We start from the raw sequence: 18,578 nt of genomic DNA on the forward strand, positions 1-18,578 counted from the left end.
TTCCCCCTGCCTGGCGCATCGTTGATAGTAGCTCCACTCCCCCTGCTAGGACCTCCAAACAAGCTCAAGGCCCATTTGTAGGACGCGTAGGGAGGTCAAAGCTCCACAACTCCAAGCACATCCAAACCTGGCACTGCACGTGGCAGTCTGCCTTACTTTAATCTTTTTTCGTTTATTTCATCCCATATTTGATAGTTAACAATCACTGCATCACCAACAGCAAAAACAAGAAACAAAACAATTCTAAAAGAAACATCTAGTGATGCAATTCATATTTTGACTCAGTTGATACTCTCTTATCTAACTTTACTTTAGAATATTATGACAACATAACTTGCAATAATAATAATAATAATAACAATAATCAGACTCGTCTGAATTGTTACTGCACTCACTGTACTGTGCTAGTGTCAATCTCATTCTCAACAGCTGTACTGTAGCCATAGATATATATGTTTTTAAATCACACCCATGTGAAGTGAGGGGCGCTCTTATCATCGTACATCAATGTGTGTGTGTGTGTGTGTGTGTGTGTGTGTGTGTGTGTGTGTGTGTGTGTGTGTGCGCATGCGTGCGTGCGTGCACAAACTCCATTTCAGTTTGTCTGTGAGACGGTCAATGTAATTTGTGTATTGTTTATATTTTTTAATTGACAATAACACCGTGGAAGATAGGGTAGGAACATTCAGAGGCATATATACCTGGGGGATGGGTGTGTGCTCTCGGATGTGAGGGTGATCTGCGGCGGCATCTGTCTGGGTTGATTCGGCTGATCTGGCTGGTTAGGCGGGTGTCCCCTTCCTCCCTCACCGCTCCATGTATGTCCACTCCTGAAGCTCTGCGCTCGGTGTCAGAGGACCTTCCTTCCCCCTGCCTGGCACATCGTTGATAGTAGCTCCACTCCCCCTGCTAGGACCTCCAAACAAGCTCAAGGCCCATTTGTAGGACGCGTAGGGAGGTCAAAGCTCCACAACTCCAAGCACATCCAAACCTGCCACTGCACGTGGCAGTCTGCCTTACTTTAATCTTTTTTCGTTTAATTCATCCCATATTTGATAGTTAACAATCACTGCATCACCAACAGCAAAAACAAGAAACAAAACAATTCTTTTTTTTTTTTTAACACTTTATTTTGATTTTTATTGTTGAATAAATGAAAAAACATATGTGTACATTTTGTTGTATCCGACATGTAAATATCCCCCCCTCCCCCCAAATCAAGGTCAGAACAAGACAAATAAAACAAAGACAGACAGTACAAGACAGTAAAAGTAATTAGTAAACTAGTTTTGAAAGTACTAATGAACAAAAAATAAAAATAAAATAAAATAATAATAATAAAATAAATAGTATTTTCCATCAGGGTATGGTATCTAGGTTACATACATTGTATCCATCTTTCAGTTTAGATAGTAAGTTGCTCTGTATCCAACTGTCTACTTACTGAGGGCCTCTAACCAGAGGTCGGCCAATGTCAGGTTTGGTGTGAGGTATCAGATTGTACAGGGGAATATGGGTTTAAGTGAAAGTTATACTTTCTACAAACTCTATGAAAGGGGTCCAAGTCATAATGTATCTATCTTTAGAACCACTACGGTTGTACCTTAGTTTCTCTAGGGGAATCATGGAGAGAACCTCTTTGACCCACTGTTTGAATGAGGGAGGTGTCCCCGACTTCCATTGTCGAAGTATCAATCTACGAGCCAAAAGCGTTGTGAATGCCACAGCGTTTGCCTGAAGACCCGTGAGCCGTTCCTCGGTTGGCGACACCCCAAAAACAGCAATCACTGGGCAGGGATCCACCGTTCCACCACATACATAAGACACCGCCTCGAAAATTTTCTCCCAAAACCTGACTAAAGATTGGCATGACCAGAACATGTGACCCAGCGTGGCAGGCTTGTGCTGGCATCTCGGACAGCCAGCATCAAAACCAGGGTAAATCTTGGCTAGTTTTTCATTAGAGTAGTGGAGTCTATGTACAACCTTGAATTGGATGAGGCCGTGTCTTATACACAAGGAGGTGGTGTGAATTCTTCTTAGACAGTTAAGCCAAGACTCGTCCGATAACGTGACGTCCAGATCTGTTTCCCAAGCCAATTTAGTGTTATCAAATGAAGGGGGTTTGATATTTTGTAGTACTTCGTACATTTTTGATATATTCTTTTTCCTCAAGGGATGGAGTTCAAGTATTGTGTTTATAGCAGTCTTAGACGGCGGGGATGGGAAAGGGAAGTGTTTTTGAGCGAAACTGCGCACCTGCAGGTATCTAAAGAAATGGTTATTTGGGATGTCATTGTCTTGTTTCAGGAATTCAAACGAGGCAAATGAGCCCTCAGTGAAGAGGTCTTCAAAGTAGACCAGACCAGATCTGTGCCAAACCTTAAAGGCTGCGTCGTTCTGTGATGGGGGGAATAGGTGGTTACCAACCAATGGAAGGAGTGTGTTTGCCTCCTTGAGGCCAAAATGTTTTCTGAATTGGAACCAAATTTGTATGGAGTTTTTGACCACTGGGTTCAGATTTTTTAGGTCGGAGCCAAAGGGCAAGGGGCAGGTCAGGGCAGAAATCAAGGGAACCTGTGGATTGGAGTTAAGCTCCATTGAGACCCAAGTTGGACCCCCACCCGTCTCGTGCATGGAGAGCCAATATGTCAACTTGGACATGTTAGCTGCCCAGTAATAGAATAAAACGTTTGGCAGGCCCATCCCCCCATCACACTTGGGCATCTCTAGGCTAGCCCTTTTTATCCTTGGAGTTGACTTGTTCCAGATAAAAGTAGTGATGTTGCTGTCTAATTTTTTAAACCAGGCTTTAGTAAGTAGTATGGGTATCATTTGAAATAAATACAAGAAGCGCGGCAGCACTGTCATTTTAATCGTATTCACCCGACCAGCCAGTGTAATAGGAAGGAGTGACCACCGTTGGAGATCCTGTTTAGTTCGTTCTAGCATCGACTTAAAGTTGAGATCATATAGATCCTTGAATGATTGGGTGACTTTGACACCTAAATAGGTGAAGGATTGATGCTCAACTTTAAAGGGGAAGTTACTATAGTCCAAGGGCGCTGCCAATACGTTTATAGGGAAGAGCAGGCTTTTGGAGAAGTTTAATTTGTAGCCCGACAATCTCCCGAAGTGTTGTAGGAGATGTATGAGTTCCGGGATAGACGTTGAGGGATTCGATATGTATAGTAGGAGGTCATCCGCATACAGAGATACCTTATGTGATGAGGGACCTCTTGTGATGCCTGTTATGTTGTTTTGTTTTCTTAAAGCCACGGCTAAAGGCTCAATAGCTAAATCAAATAAATATGGGGAAAGGCTGCATCCCTGTCGGGTCCCCCTGTGCAGTGTGAAGTAATCCGACCTAAGGGAATTGGTGCGCACTGAGGCTGTGGGTGATGCGTACAATATTTTAATCCATTTGATAAACAACGGTCCAAACCCCATTTTGCCCAGGACTTTAAATAGGTAGCTCCACTCGACACGGTCGAAGGCCTTCTCCGCGTCGAGGGAGAGCACGACCTCTGGCTCACGGGTTGAGTGGTCTGAATAGAGCACATTAAATAACCTACGCATATTATAAAATGATTGTCTCCCAGGAACAAAGCCTGTCTGATCTGGGTCGATAATTTTGGGTATTACATCATCCAGACGACGGGATAGGATTTTAGTAAGGATTTTATAGTCACAACACAAAAGGCTGATAGGACAATAGGAGCCACAGTCCAATGGGTCTCTATCTTTCTTGGGCAGAACTGTTATTGTTGCCTGGGTCATAGTGGGAGGAAGTTTTCCTTCTGTTATAATTTCCTTGAATAGCGAGCATAGGAAGGGGGCCAACTTGAGTGAAAATGATTTATAAAATTCGGTAGGGAATCCGTCAGGACCAGGCGCCTTCCCGCTCTGCATAGAACCGATTGCCTCCATAATTTCATATTTCGTTATGGGGGCGTCAAGAATGGCCTTGTCCCTCTTTCCGACCCCTAGGTCGTCTAAAAATGTTTCAATTTCTGCAGCATCGGTGGAATTTTGAGAAGTATATAACTTAGTATAATATGCCTTAAATTGGTCATTTATAATCTGGGGGTGTGTGGAGGTTGCACCTGGTGTAAGCCGGATTTCAGGGATCGCGCTGTGTGCCGCAGATTGTTTAAGTTGGTGGCATATTAACCTCCCGGCCTTCTCTCCGTGCTCATAGTATGTTTGTTTGGTTTTGAATAGTAGGCGTTCTGTTTGCTTTATAGATAGGTTGTCAAATTCGGCTAGTACCAGCAGTCGTTCCTTGCTGAGTTCGGGTGTGGGATCCTCGGCTAGTCTAGTGTCGATGCTAGAAATCTGTTGAGACAGCTCTGTGAGGCGCTTTGTTCTCTCTTTTTTCTTGTGGCTTGCGTAAGAAATTATCTGGCCCCTAAGATATGCCTTCAGTGACTCCCAAATAGTAGCATATGGCATTCCCGGCGTACTATTAAGTTCCAAAAATAGGTCAATTTGCTCGGAGATACGTTTTTTGAATGAACTATTTGCCAATAGAAATGTGTCGAGCTGCCATGATCGTTGGTGTATTGGGCAGTTTGGGAAAGACATATCCAGTTGGACTGGACAGTGGTCGGAGATCACTATACTATGATATTGACTTTTACTGACAAAGGATATGGCCCTGTGATCGATCAGATAAAAATCGATCCTGCTAAAGGACTGATGTACTGGGGAAAAATATGAATATTGTTTGGAGGTAGGGTTGGAGTGTCTCCAAGGGTCGAACAATCTGTAAGATTCCATAAATGACAGAACTGTTGCACATGATTTGGAAGTGCTCTTATTGGTTCTTGGATTGGATTTGTCAATTGGCTGAAGAGATAAATTGAAATCACCTGCCATAAGAAGCAGATGTGTATTTAAGTCAGGAAGCTTTTCTATTAATTGTGTGAAGAATTGCGGATTATCCCAATTAGGACCATAAACATTAACTAATAGAACTAGGTTGCCATACAATTTTCCTGATACAATAATAAATCTGCCATTTTTATCCGGTATTATATTAATTGGTGTAAATGGGACACCCTTCCTGATTAATATCGCTGCCCCCCTGGACCTGTCATCATACTTAGAATGAAATATTTGTTCAATCCAACCTGTTTTCAATTTAGCATGTTCGGTGTCTCGGAGATGTGTCTCTTGTAGATACATAATGTCAGGACCCAGTGATTTTAAGTGTGTAAAAATTCTATTGCGTTTGATAGGGTGTTGGATTCCCTTAATATTCCAACAAATAAATCTGACTGAGCCTAATCCCGGAGCAGAAGCCATTATTTCAGTATGATGTGTAGACAGGTAATTGTTTGTGTAGACAGTTGGATACTTACAGATGGCATATTGAACCTTGTAGTGGAAAACCTTATACTCAACCCAAGGCATAACTGTTTAACATTGAATAACCATACAAACAAAAAATACACAGAAAAACAAAACCTTGATCCCCTAAGCTGACCTGATCTAAACTTCCAGGTCGCTCCAGTCTCGCTGAACACGAGACCAAATCCCCTAACAAACATGGTTGGGTCAAAACTCAGCTATTCGCTATAGCTAACTCTCTGAACTTTTAAATATAGGAAACAAACTAAGGCATGCAGAATTAAATTGTACCTGACTGCCATTTATATACATCAAATAGTAAAGAAAAAGTAATACAAAAATTTAATGAAACAGTCCAGTGTGAACCCACTGTATATAAAACAAGAAGAAAAGTATACTGTACTATGTCATATATATCATATTCGTATTACACACAGCCTCAATATAACACCCTCCCCACAATATATGCCACACCATTTACGTGGCCGTGATTGTTATACAAAGTATATCGGCTGGAAAAAAGTAAATAAAATAAAATAAAATGGAGAGGGTGAATTCGAAATATCGATAAAATACTCTATCTATATAGTACACGCAGCCGCAATGTACTATTTCTGGCTCGGCCTCTGTCAAACCGCTTAAGTACCCGAGCTATTATATAAGCAACCTATCGAAGACAGGAAAGGTAAAGTAGAACTATTGCTGCATCTGTAGTGTAGATCAGCAGCAACAGATTGAGTAGAGTTAATACTAGTAACAATATGGTAACAATAGTAAGCACTATTACCACCAAAGCCCCCCCCCCCCCACACACACACACAAACGAGAGAATAGTAAGAAAATAAAATATAAACAGAAGAAGAAATTAGTATTTAAATCAGAGTGGAGTTGAATTAACAAAACAATTCTAAAAGAAACATCTAGTGATGCAATTCATATTTTGACTCTGTTGATACTCTCTTATCTAACTTTACTTTAGAATATTATGACAACCTAATTAACTTGCAATAATAATAATAATAATAATAATAATAACAATAATCAGACTCGTCTGAATTGTTACTGCACTCACTGTACTGTGCTAGTGTCAATCTCATTCTCAACAGCTGTACTGTAGCCATAGATATATATGCTTTTAAATCACACCCATGGGAAGTGAGGGGCGCTCTTATCATCGTACATCAATGTGTGTGTGTGTGTGTGTGTGTGTGTGTGTGTGTGTGTGTGTGTGCGCACGCGCGTGCATGCACAAACTCCATTTCAGTTTGTCTGTGAGACGGTCAATGTAATTTGTGTATTGTTTATATTTTGAAATTGACAATAACACCGTGGAAGATAGGGTAGGAACATTCAGAGGCATATGTACCTGGGGGATGGGTGCGTGCTCTCGGATGTGAGGGTGATCTGCGGCGGCATCTGTCTGGGTTGATTCGGCTGATCTGGCTGGTTAGGCGGGTGTCCCCTTCCTCCCTCACCGCTCCATGTGTGTCCACTCCAGAAGCTCTGCGCTCGGTGTCAGAGGACCTTCCTTCCCCCTGCCTGGCGCATCGTTGATAGTAGCTCCACTCCCCCTGCTAGGACCTCCAAACAAGCTCAAGGCCCATTTGTAGGACGCGTAGGGAGGTCAAAGCTCCACAACTCCAAGCACATCCAAACCTGGCACTGCACGTGGCAGTCTGCCTTACTTTAATCTTTTTTTTGTTTATTTCATCCCATATTTGATATAACAATCACTGCATCACCAACAGCAAAAACAAGAAAAAAAACAATTCTAAAAGAAACATTTAGTGATGCAATTCATATTTTGACTCAGTTGATACTCTCTTATCTAACTTTACTTTAGAATATTATGACAACATAACTTTCAATAATAATAATAATAATAACAATAATCAGACTCGTCTGAATTGTTACTGCACTCACTGTACTGTGCTAGTGTCAATCTCATTCTCAACAGCTGTACTGTAGCCATAGATATATATGTTTTTAAATCACACCCATGTGAAGTGAGGGGCGCTCTTATCATCGTACATCAATGTGTGTGTGTGTGTGTGTGTGTGTGTGTGTGTGTGTGTGTGTTTGTGTGTGCGTGCACGTGTACGTGCGTGCACAAACTCCATTTCACTTTGTCTGTGAGACGGTCAATGTAATTTGTGTATTGTTTATATTTTGAAATTGACAATAACACCGTGGAAGATAGGGTAGGAACATTCAGAGGCATATATACCTGGGGGATGGGTGTGTGCTTTCGGATGTGAGGGTGATCTGCGGCGGCATCTGTCTGGGTTGATTCGGCTGATCTGGCTGGTTAGGCGGGTGTCCCCTTCCTCCCTCACTGCTCCATGTGTGTCCACTCCCGAAGCTCTGCGCTCGGTGTCAGAGGACCTTCCTTCCCCCTGCCTGGCGCATCGTTGATAGTAGCTCCACTCCCCCTGCTAGGACCTCCAAACAAGCTCAAGGCCCATTTGTAGGACGCGTAGGGAGGTCAAAGCTCCACAACTCCAAGCACATCCAAACCTGGCACTGCACGTGGCAGTCTGCCTTACTTTAATCTTTTTTCGTTTATTTCATCCCATATTTGATAGTTAACAATCACTGCATCACCAACAGCAAAAACAAGAAACAAAACAATTCTAAAAGAAACATCTAGTGATGCAATTCATATTTTGACTCAGTTGATACTCTCTTATCTAACTTTACTTTAGAATATTATGACAACATAACTTGCAATAATAATAATAATAATAACAATAATCAGACTCGTCTGAATTGTTACTGCACTCACTGTACTGTGCTAGTGTCAATCTCATTCTCAACAGCTGTACTGTAGCCATAGATATGTTTTTAAATCACACCCATGTGAAGTGAGGGGCGCTCTTATCATCGTGTGTGTGTTGTGTGTGTGTGTGTGTGTGTGTGTGCGCGTGCGTGCGTGCACAAACTCCATTTCAGTTTGTCTGTGAGACGGTCAATGTAATTTGTGTATTGTTTATATTTTGAAATTGACAATAACACCGTGGAAGATAGGGTAGGAACATTCAGAGGCATATATACCTGGGGGATGGGTGTGTGCTCTCGGATGTGAGGGTGATCTGCGGCGGCATCTGTCTGGGTTGATTCGGCTGATCTGGCTGGTTAGGCGGGTGTCCCCTTCCTCCCTCACCGCTCCATGTATGTCCACTCCTGAAGCTCTGCGCTCGGTGTCAGAGGACCTTCCTTCCCCCTGCCTGGCGCATCGTTGATAGTAGCTCCACTCCCCCTGCTAGGACCTCCAAACAAGCTCAAGGCCCATTTGTAGGACGCGTAGGGAGGTCAAAGCTCCACAACTCCAAGCACATCCAAACCTGGCACTGCACGTGGCAGTCTGCCTTACTTTAATCTTTTTTCGTTTATTTCATCCCATATTTGATTCACTAGGAAAGACCAAGCATCAGACATAGGAACCCTTTAAGATGGTTTATTGAATGAAGGAGTAGGGTACTTGTGGTCACGAATGCAGAGGCTTGAAGTATGCATGCGGGGTATGGTCGTCTATGGTGCGCCGCATGCGCAGCATGGAGTGCGCAGCATAAACGGCCATGTCATGGAATACATGGTGAAGCAGCATGGTCGTCTATAGATGCGCCGCATGCGCAGCATGGAAGCGCATCATAAACGGCCAAGGCTTAAAACACATGGTGGAGCCTGCATGGTCTCCCATGGACGCGTCGCATGCGAAGCACGGGACACGAGGGATGGCCAGGCATGGAATACATGGTGAAGCAGCATGGTCGTCTATAGATGCGCCGCATGCGCAGCATGGAAGCGCATCATAAACGGCCAAGGCTTAGGATACATTGTGAAGCCTGCGTGGTCGCCTAGAACGCGTCGCATGCGAGGCATGGGACGCGTGGGGTAGACGGCCAGGGCGTGGAATACATAGTGGAGCAGCATGGTCATTTATGGATGCGCCGCATGCGCGGCATGGAATGCGCATCATAAACGGCCATGGCTTAGAATACATTGTGAAGCCTGCGTGGTCGCCTAGAACGGGTCGCATGCGAGGCATGGGACGCGTGGGGTAGACGGCCAGGGCATGAATACATGGTGTGACCAGAGGTTCGAGGGGGCGGACCCAGATACTTTGGCTTAGGGGTCGAGGCGTGAGCCTGAGTGGTATAGTAGAACCCCCTCTGGAACCTGCAGATTAAGGAGAAAGGGAGGGAGGGTGGGTTACAAGAAACTGGCACAAGGCATTTTTGACACTTGAGTTTAAGTACCCACAGTTATGGGCGAGGTAGGAGTGGCCAGGTTAGTTGGAGGTGGGTGAGTGGTTTGCATGGTTGGCAAGGGTGGAGTTTGGTTGGCAAGGGTGGAGATGGCAGGCAGGTGGGTTGTCTTCTGCTTGGCCAAACCTCCCGAACCTTAGTTGTTCCAACTCCATTTCACTAGGAAAGACCAAGCATCAGACATAGGAACCCTTTAAGATGGTTTATTGAATGAAGGAGTAGGGTACTTGTGGTCACGAATGCAGAGGCTTGAAGTATGCATGCGGGGTATGGTCGTCTATGGTGCGCCGCATGCGCAGCATGGAGTGCGCAGCATAAACGGCCATGTCATGGAATACATGGTGAAGCAGCATGGTCGTCTATAGATGCGCCGCATGCGCAGCATGGAAGCGCATCATAAACGGCCAAGGCTTAAAACACATGGTGGAGCCTGCATGGTCTCCCATGGACGCGTCGCATGCGAAGCACGGGACACGAGGGATGGCCAGGCATGGAATACATGGTGAAGCAGCATGGTCGTCTATAGATGCGCCGCATGCGCAGCATGGAAGCGCATCATAAACGGCCAAGGCTTAGGATACATTGTGAAGCCTGCGTGGTCGCCTAGAACGCGTCGCATGCGAGGCATGGGACGCGTGGGGTAGACGGCCAGGGCGTGGAATACATAGTGGAGCAGCATGGTCATTTATGGATGCGCCGCATGCGCGGCATGGAATGCGCATCATAAACGGCCATGGCTTAGAATACATTGTGAAGCCTGCGTGGTCGCCTAGAACGGGTCGCATGCGAGGCATGGGACGCGTGGGGTAGACGGCCAGGGCATGAATACATGGTGTGACCAGAGGTTCGAGGGGGCGGACCCAGATACTTTGGCTTAGGGGTCGAGGCGTGAGCCTGAGTGGTATAGTAGAACCCCGAAAGTATCTTAACAGAATTTACCAGACCCTGGAACGGTGGGTGTCGTGGAGATCAGGCGCGTTGGAGCAGACGTGCTGTGATGAGCCTGGGAAGGCCGTCGGGCCGAGGGTCTGGGTTGTGTGGTCGGGAACTCCTTTGTTGGAGCTGCGGACGCAGCTCCAGTTCTGGAGGAGTAGCCGAAGGAGTGTTCCGGGGAGTGTCCTGATCGGCGGGGACCATGCGGAGTAGGAATGGAACCAGGAGCGGGTGGCGACTGAACCGCTGTTGTTACGAACCCGATGCCGTGCGTGCTGGGCGTGTCGGGTGAGTGGGTGGTTAGAAGTGTTGAGGAAGGTGTTGGAGATGGGAAGCCCAAAAGAACAAGACGGTAGAACTGGGCTTAGCGCGTGGCATTGGTGGGGGGCCTGAATAGCCGGTGCGGAGGATGTAGCTGTTGAGGGTTAAGGTATGGGGGGTTGGTGTTGGGGAGATGGGCGTTTTGCTTGTTGGTCAGTGCAGTTGGGGCGGGAGTGGGAGCTGCCACAGAAGGTGCAGATGTGTAGTAGTTTGCATGAAGACAGATCACAGCCTCCGTCGTTAAAGTTATTGCAGATCATTTTGCTGCCGACAAAGACGAGCGGGCGGCCACGCCTGTCTTTCGCTTTGGAGGAGGCGGGGAAAACCTGGCTGGAGGTGGTGGCGCTCAGGAGGGGGGGGGGGATGTAGCTGGATTGGTGTGTGGCGTGGGGGCGGGGTTCTGGAGCTCGGAAGGTGCAGTGAGTGGTGGGATGGGTGGGGCAGCTGCAGAGATTGCACGCTTCCGATGTCTTGCCAGCGAAGATCCTGCAGTATAGTTCTAGCTCGAGGGAGCCCCAGTAGGTTGTGATATTAAAATGTTGGAGTCTTGAGGCGGCCCTGGCGGAGAACTGGCGGTGGTACTCGTAGAATAGGCTGCCTCCGAAGCGCGTGCATAGGTCCATGCACAGGTACAGGTGGTCATCCAATTCTTGGCGGCGGGAAGGGAAGGAGGTGCATATGATATCCCGGAAAATGGAGAAGGCGAGGACGAACTCATTGGGTGTGAGGACGGAGGAAGTGGATGGGGTGAGGTCACGGAGGGTGATGGAGACTCCTCCGAGGTCTACTGACCGGTGTTGGGCTGTGCTAGCAGAGGGGCGTATGAGGGATGAGAGGTCAATGTCCATGCCTTGGAGAATCTGCGACCGGAGGTGTGATGGGACCATGGGGGCGTTGAGGGCGATGGCTGATGGCGGGATGGGTGCTGGCGTGGCTGTGAAGAGGGAGAAGGAAGGGGGGGGGCGGTTGGGGAACACTGGGTGGGGGGGAAGAGAAGACAAGTTGTTGTGTGGGGCGCTGGTTGCTGCTGGGGGAAAACCTAGGGGAGGTGGAGCTTGGAAATAGTACGGGGAGGGGGAGGAGGTGGGGTGGGGTGCTGTGGCCTGCTGGAAGTGGGGGGGAGGAACAGGTTGGGCATGGGGGAAAGACCCAGGTGGATGATGTAATGGAGAGATGTGTGGAGGCTGGAAAACACTAGCAGTGTGGGGGGTAGGGAGAGCTGAGGTGGCTGGAGCTCTTTCAGAGGGGGGGTGGACGTCTGGGGGAAAAGGCTGCCTCTGAATGTCACTGTGGCAGCCTTCCTCTTACCGCGGCGTGGCAGAGCGGCCTGCCGCGTTACGACGCCACCTCTCGGCCGAACGGGCGCCTGCTGGGCTTCTCCTGGGCCGGGAGGACGATGCATGACGTCACGACGGTGCGACGGACCCGTGCTGGCTGGCGAGGCTGGTGTTGTTGTTGTTGTTGTGGTGCTGTTGGATTGTTGTGCGATGCGGGTGGTCGTGAGCAGAGTGAACAAGCTGAGTTTCCTGGCGGACCTGCTGAAAGGGATGCCTTTGGCGATGAGCGCTCGTTGTAGTCCGACGACGGTCCAGTCCGACGCGATGGTTGGTGCGGAGTTGTTGGAGCTGCGCGGGGAGGCGGCAGGATGGTTCTGCTGTCCGGCTGGGGAGGGACGTGGACCCTCGCGAAACTCCCGGGGAGTCCGGTTAGAGTCGAACGCGGCGGGACGAGGAGGTGCTTCGGCTGCTGACCTGGAGCCCTGCTGGTCCGGTTGAGTGTCGGGCACGGCGTCTGGATCGGCGTCCTGGTGAGTAGCGGGTCTAGCTCGGTGGTGGGAACCGGGTCTGTGCTCGGCGGCGGCGTTGGGCAGAGAGGCCATTCTGGGCTGGTGAACTAGGCGTGAATGTTGAAAAAGTTCAGGTTTGGGCAGGGCTGCCAAGCTGAGCTGATAATGCTGGTGATGCTGAATGCTGAGAAAGATGCTGGTTATGCTGTGCTATGCTAAACTTGAGAAAATGCGCGATTTTGTTCAAGTGTAACGTTAGGGTGTGCGTGTTTACAAGAAACTGGCACAAGGCATTTTTGACACTTGAGTTTAAGTACCCACAGTTATGGGCGAGGTAGGAGTGGCCAGGTTAGTTGGAGGTGGGTGAGTGGTTTGCATGGTTGGCAAGGGTGGAGTTTGGTTGGCAAGGGTGGAGATGGCAGGCAGGTGGGTTGTCTTCTGCTTGGCCAAACCTCCCGAACCTTAGTTGTTCCAACTCCATTAGTTAACAATCACTGCATCACCAACAGCAAAAACAAGAAACAAAACAATTCTAAAAGAAACATCTAGTGATGCAATTCATATTTTGACTCAGTTGATACTCTCTTATCTAACTTTACTTTAGAATATTATGACAACATAACTTGCAATAATAATAATAATAATAATAACAATATTCAGACTCGTCTGAATTGTTACTGCACTCACTGTACTGTGCTAGTGTCAATCTCATTCTCAACAGCTGTACTGTAGCCATAGATATATATGTTTTTAAATCACACCCATGTGAAGTGAGGGGCGCTCTTATCATCGTACATCAATGTGTGTGTGTGTGTGTGTGTGTGTGTGTGTGTGTGTGTGTGTGTGCGTGCACGTGTACGTGCGTGCACAAACTCCATTTCACTTTGTCTGTGAGACGGTCAATGTAATTTGTGTATCATTACTAAAACTAAATTACTTTACTAAATGTCTTATTTGCAATCTAAAATCTTTAACTTTACAGGATGAAACCTGAGCAGTTCCCTAGGAGCTACTGGGTACCAGTGCTTGAGACAGACGAGCAGCTGGAGCATATGGAGGTGTTAGTGCTGGAGGAGCAGATGGAGCAGGAGCAGATGGACGGTCTACTGCTGGAGGAGATAGTGCTGGAGGAGGGGCATCCAGAGGAGGCGGATCCGGAGCCTCCACAGGAGGCGGATCCGGAGCCTCCAAAGGAACGTATCAGCCTCCAACGGGTCATACAGGCCTATTGTTTCCTGGAACAGGACTTGTCGCACCAGGAGGGAGTCTCGGAGCCAGGGGATCCGGAGGTGGACGAGGTTCTGTCCCTCCGTCGTGTCATAGAGGCCCAAAGACGGATCATAGAGGCCCAAACGATCCTGCTACAGGAATTGAGACCATAATTGTAATTGTTTTTGTTTTGTAATTTTTTTTTCTAAAGAATTTTTGAACTATACTCTAAGATGCGTTTGGTTTCTGTACAATGCTCATAGCCTGAGTTACAGGCCGATGAATGCGATTTTCCATTGCACCCACTTGTCCCACTGTCGTGGCCACTCCAGACCTGCACCAATCGACTCAGCGTCACCGACACCGAATTAGTTAAGAAGAAGTATCTAAAAAGGGCTAGGGTGAGGGTAAGGGTTATAAAAAAAACCTTAACGTTTTTTTTTTTTTTCAAATTTCAGAAAAACGACATTGTTTACAAATTTCAGCCACCCCTAGTGGACGAACCAAAGTGCCCTAAGGGACACCGATGTATCCTATGGATTCACAAGCCTTTGAACTATACTCTAAGATGCGTTTGGTTTCTGTATGATGCTCCTAGCCTGAGTTACAGGCCGATGAAGGCGAAAATCTGCAAAATCGCGATTGTCAAATTGTCCAGATATTCGTCTTTTTCGTGATTCAAACATTAAAGGCTCAAATAAAATCGCACATGGTTGTAATGAATACTAAAAAATTCATCATGAAAATATCTTTAAATTGGTTCCATGCACTTTGAGATCTGCTCTTTCTTGGACTTGTTATAAACAAAAGGGCACAGGGTTAATTATCCTAACCGATTTTTACATGTCTTCACTCTAACAATTTTAGCTCCCCAACCAAACGACACACAGTAATGAACCCTGTATTATAAATTAACCAGACTTCCGTGGCTTTGCAATGGAACCACTTTTGCCGCGATTGGTGCTTCCAGGACCGAACGGCAGCCTATACAATTTCAAAACTTCAATTTTCAAAAATGTAAACAAATGTCCAAGATGGCAGATCGACTCTACAAAATGGCCGCTCGACATTCTAAGCACTTGTAATACATTTCTTGTTTTGACCCCAAATGAGTTATTGGAGAGTTTGGGGCCAGAGGGTATCTCTTTACTAGGAGACAGATGTAAAGTGCCTGATCACTCAATATTGATGTTATCATTTCAGACTAGGACAACATCTAGTAAAGAAGTGAAAGTACCCAGTAATCAAAATAATTTAAGATCGAAAATAAGAAGTTTCCCTGAAGGTTTTTTGTCATCTAACACATGTAATAATATCTTATTGGAGCTTAATGACCAGTTGAAGTTAAAACCAAATAACCAAACCCATATGGATGCTTGCTACGATACATTTTGTGAGTGTTTATATACAGAAATGGATAAATGTGGTAAAAAACATATTCAAAAAGGTTCAAAAATAATACGTAAACCTTATTGGAACCAAGAGCTACAAAGGTTATGGGACCATTTAAGAGATGCAGAGAAGAAATTCCTAAAATGTGTAAATAAGACACTGAGAGTAGATTTGAGAAAGAAATGTAAAGATAGTCAAGGGGAATTTGATAAAAGGTTACGTGCAGTGAAGCGCAAGTTTAACAGAGGAATGTCGTTACATATTGAGCAACTGCAGACTCATAACCCCCAGAAATTTTGGAAGGAAATTAATAAATTGGGTCCCATTAAGAAAAGAGAGATTCCTATGGTTGTAGCATTGGAGAGTGGGGAATGCTGCTCTGACGTAGGAATAGTATTAGAAAAATGGGAGAAGGATTTCACAGATTTGTTTTCCGGGTGTAATCACTCTCTATTTGATGAGGCCTTCTTGAAAGAAGTTAGCAGTTTAAAAAAGTTAATGGAATGTGAAATGAGTGCAGACACTTACAATTGTAATCCTTATTTAAATGGTAATTTCACTACTGAGGAAGTAAAGAGAGTGATTGAAAAAGTAAATTAAAAAAAGCTATGGGAATTGATGACATTTCATATGAGGTACTGAAATCACCTAAGTTGTTAGAAATGTTGTTTAATTTGTTTCAATCCTGTTTCGATAGTGGTATTGTTCCTTCGCAGTGGTACAAAACTATTATAAAGCCTATTCCAAAGTCCTCAAAAAAGGACCCTAAACTTCCACTTAGCTATCGAGGCATAAGTCTAATTAGTAATGTATACAAATTATACTCGTCACTCCTAAATAATAGACTTACAGATCATTTTGAACGGTCAAGATTTCTTGTTGACGAACAGAACGGTTTCCGTAAAGTAAGATCTTGTATTGACCATATTTACTCAGTCACTACCATTGTTAGAGCGAGACTTCAAGAAAAGAAATCTACATATGCATGTTTCATTGATTTTTAAAAAGCCTTTGACTGGGCAAATAGGGAGCTCCTTGAATACAGATTATTAACATCAGGGGTAAATGGGAAGTTCTATGCCGCCATTAAGGCCCTGTATCGGGCCCCCATTGCTTGTGTTCAGGTAAATGACTTCAGAACAGGATGGTTTCCTACACACTTTGGTGTGAAACAAGGAGATGTCTTGTCATCAACGTTGTTCTCCATGTACGTTAATGATCTCGCAAATTGAGATTAGAAACTCTAAATTGGGGGTGGAAGTAGCGGATATGATTGTAGGCATACTTTTGTATGCAGACGAGTTTTACTTGCCAATTGTTGTGAAGTCAACTTGGAGAAATGGAGAGCAAAGGGTTAAATCTGGACTGACAATCATTGCCACTGACACTCAGCTGATTGTCACTCACTCACTCCCCAATTGCCTCACTAATCAGCATCAGTGCATTCACTGCACCTGAGAGTAGGGCGTTGGCCAAAACAGGAGCAACACACACAAACAGCAGAGCAGAACGGTGCAGCCATATAAATGCTGGAGAGACAGCCGGTGAGAGAACTGTATATTTGTGACAGATCATGCCAGTTGCATGCCAGTTCATGGACACTTGTTGTTTATGATGACTTTAGTTGACGTTAAAGGAAACATGATGGCCAATTGGACATGAACAATGAACATGATCTTTTGATTTAAAATACATTTGAATTGATTATTGATTGATAAAAACGTTTCAATGATGCTAATTAATTCAGTTTATTTAATTTACATTTCATGAGTTTATTATGTTTAAAAACTGTTTAAAAAAGAATTGAGCAAAAAATGAATTGATTTAGAAATGAGTTGATTAAGAGACACTATTAAGTAAAATGAGATTTAGGTGTTTAGAACATGTAAAGTATGTGTATTGATTGAATGTGCATTATACTTACATAAGTTCTTTTTTATTTTCCCTTTAAGGTTTTTCACCTTACTGACTTATCCACTTAGTGACTTACACAATGCCTGTACAACTGTACTCAACTACAAAGTAAAGAAGAGTAAAAAGAAGGAAACTGTGTGGTCATTGAATGAGTGAAACCCATGGTCTGTGCCATCCCTTTCAAGCAGGGAAACTGCAAATATACTAGATAGCTTGACAATTGTGAAAAGGAGCTGCAAAATATGCTCAATATTGTTGCTGATTGGTGTTTGAGGTGGAGGCTGGTGGTAAACATTGACAAAACACAAATTGTTCACTTTAGGAAACCATCTGTAGAAAGGAGTCCATTTACATTTATGTGTGGGAGAGCATTCAACATAGGTCTTTACTTCTTGACTCTCAATGCAGAACTGACACACACACACACACACACACACACACACACACACACACAGCACACTCAAAGGCTACAACAGGCTGCAGGGGATCTTGCTAATCAGCACAGGTGGAATATATGTTCTAAATCAGTGGCATGATCTTTCACCTAGAAGACACTCTGAGGCCGCAGTCACATCTATCAGACAAGCGTCTTATGGTTGTCTGATGAAAAGCATCAGACAAGACAGCTCCCAATGCATTTCTAATGGGAGTCACGTGGTCTCATCAGACAAACGTGTTTCATGGGGGGGGGGGGGGGGGGCAAGACACAAGACACAAAACATTTTGTAGGCGACAAGCTGAAGAACAAGGCGGCACCTCAGACAAGACAAAAAGGGTTGGGTTTACCCGCCAACCAATAGGAGAGAAGGTCCGTTTGTTACGCTACACTGGGCGGTCTTTTCACACTCTGTTGTTTTTTTTTCTGCAGAGTGCTGCAGACACGGAAGAGGAAAGAGCCTATGCGCTTTCGTAACGAAAAAGATTTTATTGTTAAGTTAAGTAGTTTGGTCTGTTCCAGTAAGCAATTCAACAGGAAAATATAATGCCTGCCCGTCGTGGCCGAACAGAAAATTTAAACAAACGTTATAATTCAAGGTGCATGCATTTTATCATTCACTCCTAATGCTTATATGATTCTGCCCTGTGTTATGATCTGAGTGCCTATGCTGTGTAGCCTACTTGTACGACTGTACGTGAATATACAAATGTACTAGATATTTATCGTGTACACACGCACACGCACACCCTGCATTGACAGAATGGACCGGAGCTACTTATAAACTGCAGAAACAGTACAGTAGCATATCAAAAGAGATTGCATGCAAGCTATCAAATAATTCAGGTGTCACGTCGACTCCGTGAAGTTTCTTCAAACCATTCCATATGATTTGGTTGTTAAAATAAAATAAAACTGTTAATATGAATGAACATGTTTTCATGTTTGCATGGGCAGTGCGCAT

The sequence above is a fragment of the Protomyctophum bolini genome (genome assembly GCF_963924005.1).
Source record: "Protomyctophum bolini genome assembly, chromosome: 14".
In the NCBI taxonomy this organism is placed as follows: domain Eukaryota; kingdom Metazoa; phylum Chordata; class Actinopteri; order Myctophiformes; family Myctophidae; genus Protomyctophum; species Protomyctophum bolini.